At 48.7% G+C, this 8,783-nt stretch overlaps 1 protein-coding gene across 1 annotated transcript in view; it reads left to right on the top strand.

Annotated features, from left to right (window-relative positions):
• The first annotated feature begins 3,654 nt into the window (after positions 1–3,654).
• Positions 3,655–8,783, top strand: part of LOC146076068 (asialoglycoprotein receptor 1-like) — a 93,432-nt gene continuing 88,303 nt past the window's right edge. Inside the window, exon 1 of the mRNA XM_083185897.1 lies at positions 3,655–3,678. The gene's annotated coding sequence lies outside the window, so the exon portion shown is untranslated. The remainder of the gene's footprint in view (positions 3,679–8,783) is intronic.

Raw genomic sequence — 8,783 nt, 5'->3', positions numbered from 1 at the left:
GCAGCAGATTCTGTTACAGTGTCTTATATAGCGCAGCAGATTCCGTTACAGCGTCTTATATAGCGCAGCAGATTCCGTTACAGCGTGTTATATAGCGCAGCAGATTCCGTTACAGCGTCTTATATAGCGCAGCAGATTCCGTTACAGCGTCTTATATAGCGCAGCAGACGCAACATACAATAACGAGGTCATGGAGTTACCAGTAACCCTGGGTCATTCAGTATTCGGGATATCGCTGCGGTTTGAAAGAACCAGTACTGCTACTTACTGAGTTAACGTTTTTTGTTCAGTGCTGCGCTCTGCCCTTTTTATGGTTGTAATTTGAGAGGAATTATTACAGAAATAATGAATAGATTGTGGGTGTTATTTAAAATAAAATAAGCTTTACTGTTTGTAATACAAATGATCAGTGTTTGTGAACACTGTTGATGACCAATAAAAATGAATTAATTAATCAAAGGATTAAATCAGAAAACAAAAAACAATTCATTTTTATTGGTCATCAACAGTGTTCACAAACACTGATCATTTGTCTTACAAACAGTAAAGCTTATTTTATTTTAAATAACACCCAAAAATCTATTCATCATTTCATCAATAATTCTTCTCAAATTACAACCATAAAAAGGGCAGAGCGCAGCACTGAACAAAAAACATATTCTACATTTAAACCTAGCGGAGTAGTCATCCGTAAGTGCGGCAGCTAGCCCTGAGATTCAGTGCGCAGGTACAACCCCCCAATAAATACTATATACTTACTGAGTTAGACCAGATACGCCACAGGCCGGCTAAATACAATCGTTTACACTTGAACGCAGTAATACCACCGAATACGAATGACCACCACACCGTATTACACTAAGCATGCCTTTGGAAAATTAGCAGAATATCGCCATATAACTAGATCTAAGTACCCGGGTACACTCTTTATCACTAAGGCCGGCCAGTCCTCCAGTCCTGGACAGGGCCCGTACCAGACTCAAAATTGACAAATGATTTTCCTCTTTGGAATTAATGGGGTTGTGCTGTTCTCCTATGGCCACCAGGTGGCACTAGTGTTCCATTAACTGGGCTTTAAAGGTGAAATAGTAAACTATCACGGTACTTATGTAGTATCTGGATCGGTAGCATCGCATCGCATGCGACCAAATCGTATGTGATGCGATGGTCCCGATTTTAACATAGGATTCAATGTTAAAATGGGGTCATTTTCCTTTCCCCACTATCCAAGTGGGCATGGAGCTGGATATAAACCTGTGACGAGTGTAGCGAGCCACCGAGCCCGAAGCGTGGCGAGCGGACACAGAATACTTTTTAAGAAATTTGCTTCGCTTGCCACGCTTCGGGCTCGAATGCGATATCGGATGCGATTTTGCAGAAAATCGCGTTGAATCGCATCTGATTGTATGCCTTAAGGTTTAGGCATACAATCAGAAAATCGGCAGCCCAGATACTACATAAGCACCACTATCACAAGTCCTGATAGAGTGTCCCAGCTTATCCAGGGGTTTATACCAAGTCTGGGAGGCTGCTATGAGGAATGGGTAAGGACGGTGAAGGGGAGGTCTTGGCTAAAGCTTGGGTGATCTTTACACCGGCTGGGGTCAGTAAGTCTTCGCCAGTCGCTGTATACCCTCCGGGGACTGCTAGTGTGGGCGCCTGGGCGTTGCCGCACTCAGCTACACAGGGCAACTGGCTGTCGTCATACACTGCAGGATACTATTGGGCCTTGACTCATACGAACCTGCCTTGCAGTAGGGGTGTAAGTGGGTCCCTGGCTATATAAAGGTGCTGGGCAGGCAACTAAAATGGTTGGACTAGATGGGGCACAGCGTGCAGTAGTGTACCTGTAGCTGCTGCAGGTGCTGCTTCCGACCAGTATCTACCTCCTGGCTTCCTTACTGTCCATGCTCTACTGCTTGCTGGGCTGTGTGGCAGATGGGCTCTCTCTCCTCAGTGCTCCCAGGCATGGCCATAACTTAGAGGGGAGGGGCGGGCTGTTCTGCTGCCCGCGGTGTCCCTGCTCTCTGGCGTGGCTGCCACAAACTGCCGGCGGGGCGCTGCACACGTGCAGCTCCTGTGTCTCCTCCTACGCACCAAAGATCGGCGGGGGTCACTGCCGCAGGCTGCCTCTTCTGCGTCGCGCCCGGGACGTCACTCTCCTCGTCCCCGCTGCGCCGTCTCCACTGCCCCGGCCTCCGCTTCTCCTGCTGGGCCCGATCACTGCGGCTGACTTCACTTCTGCCACGCCGCCCGTCTCCTCTTCTCCGCCACACACTGCTCCAGCTCCTTCCCGCATGTCAGTCTCTGCCCTCCTTTCCTTCTGGTCCCCCCCTTTCGCTTGTCCCAGTCTATCATCAGGCCACGCTGGCCTGTCACTCACTGGCCATCCCTGCCTCTCACAGGGTTAACCCCTTCCACGCTGGGGCACCTGGCACAATCTAATTGCACAGTTAGTTAGGGGTATTACAGTTGTGTGGGGGTCCTGAATATGATAGGCTTGCCTGAAGAGGAGAGTTTTCAGGGAACGCTGAAAGTCTGGAGGCTAGCGGAGAGTCTTATTGTGCGTGGAAGGGCATTCCATAGGATGCGAGCAGCCCGATGAAAGTCCTGTAATAGTGAATGGGAGCTAGTGATCCGTGCAGAAGACAGACACAGATCTTGTGCAGAGCGGAGTGGTCGAGATGGGAGATATTTTGTGATAAGTGCAGAGATATAAGCTGGTGCAGTATGGTTAATAGCTTTATATGCGAGTAGAAGTGTTTTATATTGAATACGGTAATATACAGACAACCAATGGAGGGACTGGCAGAGCGGATCAGCAGACGATGAGCGTCTTGCAAGGAAGATCAGCCTAGCAGCAGCATTTAGAATGGATTGTAGTGGTGAGAGTCTGTTCTTGGGAAGACCAGTTAGGAGACTATTGCAATAATCAATGCGGGATATAATGAGTGCATGGATAAGAGATTTGGTAGTGTCTTGTGTGAGATAGGGTCGTATTTTGGATATGTTCTTTAGATGCATGTAACATGATTTGGAGGCAGATGGGATGTGAGGAATGAAGGACGGTTCAGAGTCGAAGATGACCCCTAGGCAACGAGCTTGTGGGGTAGGGTAGATTGTCGAGTTGTCAACAGTGATGGAGATGTCATTACACTTCTGTCCCCTCCACTAGAACCACAACCCCTATAGCTCTTTAATAAGAAGAGAACCCTTATGGGACATCTACTGGGACAGGTCCACACATCCCCAGCTCTTCCAGATCCTCCAGTGGTCAGAGCATCTCATGTCTTGGTGGCTTCAGGGTCCTGACTGACCCTAACCTTGCGGTGCACATGTGGGATCGGCACAGAGATCACGTTTGTACATTCATGTGAAGGACCCTGACCCTAAATCCAGCCCTTCGCACCCTCACAGTGATATTACAGGTCCGGACAGTCCCAGCTCCTGTTTACAAACTTGGAAGATGTTTTCTAAGCTCTGAACATCCGTGCAAATATCTGTGTAACTGCTGAGGACATCAGGAATGGGCTCAGGGCAGGAAACCTACCGTATCTCTTGCTGATTCTACTTATTCTAGGGTCAGATGGAGGAAATGGGGGGGCTGAAAGTTACTCCTCCGTATAAGAGACATTCTGTAGGACATTGGGAATATTCAGCACAAACGCCTTTTATCTGGTAATACGTGTTTGGGGCTTTTTGCTGGGGGGGGGGGGGTGGTCTCCCGCTTTATACTGACAGATGCAATAGTCAGAGCTGCAGGTGCATTGTATATAGACTGTATTCTCCGACAACCTGGTAACTATACGGAATCTCAGTATTGGGGTGCAGTTATATGGGGGGCGGGGGGGATATTAGATGATTATATGCAATATGTGTCCCTATAATGGCGTAGATAGTATAATGGTGTATCATGTGAGTGGGCGATTTTTGTTATTATACTATGTGTGTATATTATATTGAGCAATGTGTATGGTGGTTTCCCGATGTTGGGATAACAATGGCTGTATTGTGATAGGAAACGGTCTTATTGGTGGTGGTTTCATAGCGTGCAGTTGTGTGACCTCCACCAATGACTGTGATATTTACTAATGTTTCTCAGTAGCGTGTTACCCGGTATATGTAGAATGTGATGTGTGCAGGACTATGATGTCAGATCATGCTGTAGTCATACACAGAGGGGTTCCCATATGATATTATCACACATGTTATACTGTACAATAGTAGTAGTACTGGGCACATGTTGTAGGCAGGTGGGGGGACGCTGCACAGTAAGAAGCTCTCAGGAGTAGAAGTGGTAATAGTTCATTTTTATCAATTAAGAAAATGCAAAGTGACTGAACAGAAGAGAAATGTAATCACTTCTGCATTGGGTGTGATCAGCAACAGAGAGGGAGAGAAAGAGGGGGACGGAGTGATATGGAGAGAGATATGGAGAGAGAGAGGGGGGCAGAGTGATATGGGGAGAGAGATGGAGAGAGAGGAGAGAGATGGAGAGAGAGGGGAACGGAGTGATATGGAGAGAGAGGGAGAGAGATGGAGAGAGAGGGGGACGGAGTGATATGGAGAGAGATATGGAGAGAGATATGGGGAGAGATGGAGAGAGATGGAGAGAGAGGGGGACGGAGTGATAACACATGTTATACTGTACAATAGTAGTAGTACTGGGCACATGTTGTAGGCAGGTGGGGGGACGCTGCACAGTAAGAAGCTCTCAGGAATAGCAGTGGTACTAGTTCATTTTTATCAATTAAGAAAATGCAAAATGACTGAACAAAAGAGAAATGTAATCACTTCTGTATTGGGTGTGATCAGCAACAGAGAGGGAGAGAAAGAGGGGACGGAGTGATATGGAGAGAGAGGGGTACGGAGTGATATGGAGAGAGATATGGAGAGAGAGAGGGGGGCAGAGTGATATGGGGAGAGATGGAGAGAGAGGGGGACAAAGTGATATGGAGAGAGATATGGAGAGAGAGGGAGAGAGAGAGGGGGGCAGAGTGATATGGGGAGAGATGGAGAGAGAAAGGGATGGAGTGATATGGGGAGAGATATGGAGAGAGAGGGGGACGGAGTGATATGGAAAGAGAGGGGGAAGGGGTGATATGGAGAGATATATGGAGAGAGAGGGAGAGAGGGGGACGGAGTGATATGGAGAGAGAGGAAGAGAGGGGGACGGGGTGATATGGAGAGAGATATGGAGAGAGAGGGGGATGGAGTGAAATGGAGAAAGATATGGAGAGAAATATGGAGAGAGATGGAGAAAGAGGGGGACGGAGTGATATGGAGAGAGATGGATTGAGAGGGGGATGGAGTGATATGGAGAGAGATACAGTATGGGGAGAGATGGAGAGAGAGGGGGATGGAGTGATATGGGGAGAGATGGAGAGAGAGGGGGATGGAGTGATATGGAGAGAGATATGGAAAGAGATGAAGAGAGAGGGGGATGGAGTTATATGGAGAGAGATGGATTGAGAGGGGGATTGAGTGATATGGAGGGAGAGATGGAGAGAGAGGGGGACGGAGTGATATGGAGAGATACGGAGAGAGATGGATTGAGAGGGGGATGGAGTGATATGGAGAGAGATATGGGGAGATATGGAGAGAGAGAGGGAGAAAGGGGAACAGAATGATATGGAGAGAGATATGGAGAGAGATGGAGAAAGAGGGGGACGGAGTTATATGGAGAGAGATACAGTATGGGGAGAGATGGAGAGAGAGGGGGATGGAGTGATATGGGGAGAGATGGAAAGAGAGGGGGATGGAGTGATATGGAGAGAGATATGGAAAGAGATGAAGAGAGAGGGGGATGGAGTTATATGGAGAGAGATGGATTGAGAGGGGATGGAGTGATATGGAGAGAGAGATATGGAGAGAGAGAGGGAGAAAGGGGAACAGAATGATATGGAGAGAGATATAGAGAGAGATGGAGAAAGAGGGGGCACAGAATGATATGGAGAGAGATATGGAGAGAGATGGAGAAAGAGGGGGACGGAGTTATATGGAGAGAGATGGATTGAGAGGGGGATGGAGTGATATGGAGAGAGATATGGGGAGAGATGGAGAGAGATGGAGAGATAGGAGGACGGATGTGATATGGAGAGATATGGAGAGAGATGGAGAGAGAGAGGAGGACGGAGTGATATGTAGAGAGATGGAGAGAGAGGGAGAGAGATGAAGAGAGAGGGGGACGGAGTGATATGGAGAGAGATATGGAGAGAGATGGATTGAGAGGTGGACGGAGTGATATGGAGAGAGATATGGGGAGAGATGGAGAGAGAGGGGGACGGAGTGATATGGAGAGATATGGAGAGATGAGAGGAGGAGAGAGAGGGAGAGAGTGGAGAGAGAGAGAGAGATGGGAGATGGAGGGGGACGGAGTGATATGGAGAGAGATATGGAGAGAGATGGATTGAGAGGGGGACGGAGTGATATGGAGAGATATGGAGAGAGATATGGAGAGATGGAGAGAGAGGGGGACGGAGTGATATGGAGAGATATGGAGAGAGATGGATTGAGAGGGGGGATGGAGTGATATGGAGAGAGATATGGGGGGAGATGGAGAGAGAGGGAGAGAGATGGAAAAAGAGGGGGACGGAGTAATATGGAGAGAGATATGGGGAGAGATGTAGAGAGAGGGAGAGAGATGGAGAGAGAGGGTGACGGAGTGATATGGAGAGAGATATGGGAGAGATGTAGAGAGAGGGGGACGGAGTGATATGGAGAGAGATATGGAGAGAGATGGATTGAGAGGGGGACGGAGTGATATGGAGAGAGATATGGGGAGAGATGGAGAGAGGGAGAGAGATGGATTGAGAGGGGGATGGAGTGATATGGAGAGAGATATGGAGAGAGAGAGGAGAAAGGGGAACAGAATGATATGGAGAGAGATATGGAGAGAGATGGAGAAAGAGGGGGACGGAGTTATATGGAGAGAGATACAGTATGGGGAGAGATGGAGAGAGAGGGGGATGGAGTGATATGGGGAGAGATAGAGAGATATGGAAAGAGATGAAGAGAGAGGGGGATGGAGTTATATGGAGAGAGATGGATTGGAGGGGGATGGAGTGATATGGAGGGAGAGATGGAGAGAGAGGGGGACGGAGTGATAAGGAGAGATACGGAGAGAGATGGATTGAGAGGGGGATGGAGTGATATGGAGAGAGATATGGAGAGAGAGAGGGAGAAAGGGGAACAGAATGATATGGAGAGAGATATAGAGAGAGAGTGGAGAAAGAGGGGCACAGAATGATATGGAGAGAGATATGGAGAGAGATGGAGAAGAGGGGGACGGAGTTATATGGAGAGAGATGGATTGAGAGGGGGATGGAGTGATATGAGAGAGATATGGGGAGAGATGGAGAGAGATGGAGAGATAGGAGGACGGAGTGATATGGAGAGATATGGAGAGAGATGGAGAGAGAGGAGGACGGAGTGATATGTAGAGAGATGGAGAGAGAGGGAGAGAGATGAAGAGAGAGGGGGGACGGAGTGATATGGAGAGAGATATGGAGAGAGATGGATTGAGAGGTGGACGAGTGATATGGAGAGGATAGGGGAGAGATGGAGAGAGAGGGGGACGGAGTGATATGGAGAGATATGGAGAGAGATTGGAGAGAGAGGGAGAGAATGGGAGAGAGGGAGAGCAGAGAGAGAGAGGGGACGGAGTGATATGGGAGAGATATGGAGAGAGATGGATTGGAGGGGGACGGAGTGATATGGAGAGAGATATGGAGAGAGATGGATTGAGAGGGGGACGGAGTGATATGGAGAGATATGGAGAGAGATATGGGGGAGAGATGGAGAGAGAGGGGGACGGAGTGATATGGAGAGATATGGAGAGAGATGGATTGAGAGGGGGATGGAGTGATATGGAGAGAGATATGGGGAGAGATGGAGAGAGAGGGAGAGAGATGGAAAAAGAGGGGGACGGAGTAATATGGAGAGAGATATGGGAGAGATGTAGAGAGAGGGAGGAGAGATGGAGAGAGAGGGTGACGGAGTGATATGGAGAGAGATATGGGGAGAGATGTAGAGAGAGGGGGACGGAGTGATATGGAGAGAGGTGGAGAGAGATGGATTGAGAGGGGGACGGAGTGATATGGAGAGAGATATGGGGAGAGATGGAGAGAGAGGAGAGAGATGGATTGAGAGGGGGATGGAGTGATATGGAGAGAGATATGGAGAGAGAGAGGGAGAAAGGGGAACAGAATGATATGGAGAGAGATATGGAGAGAGATGGAGAAAGAGGGGGACGGAGTTATATGGAGAGAGATACAGTATGGGGGAGAGATGGAGAGAGAGGGGGGATGGAGTGATATGGGGAGGAATAGAGAGATATGGAAAGAGATGAAGAGAGAGGGGGATGGAGTTATATGGAGAGAGATGGATTGAGAGGGGGATGGAGTGATATGGAGGGAGAGATGGAGAGAGAGGGGGACGGAGTGATAAGGAGAGATACGGAGAGAGATGGATTGAGAGGGGGATGGAGTGATATGGAGAGAGATATGGAGAGAGAGAGAGGGAGAAAGGGGACAGATGATATGGAGAGAGATATAGAGAGAGATGGAGAAAGAGGGGGATGGAGTTATATGGAGAGAGATGGATTGAGAGGGGGATGGAGTGATATGGAGAGAGATACTGTATGGGGAGAGATGGAGAGAGATGGAGAGAGAGGAGGACGGAGTGACTATGGAGAGATATGGAGAGATGGAGAGAGAGGAGGACAGGAGTGATATGGAGAGAGATATGGAGAGAGATGGAGAGAGATGGAGAGAGAGGGAGAG

The sequence above is a fragment of the Crinia signifera genome, chromosome 4, assembly GCF_055691185.1.
Source record: "Crinia signifera chromosome 4, ASM5569118v1, whole genome shotgun sequence".
In the NCBI taxonomy this organism is placed as follows: domain Eukaryota; kingdom Metazoa; phylum Chordata; class Amphibia; order Anura; family Myobatrachidae; genus Crinia; species Crinia signifera.
Note: the sequence above shows the minus strand (reverse complement) of the source record. Positions and strands in the feature narration are given on the sequence as shown.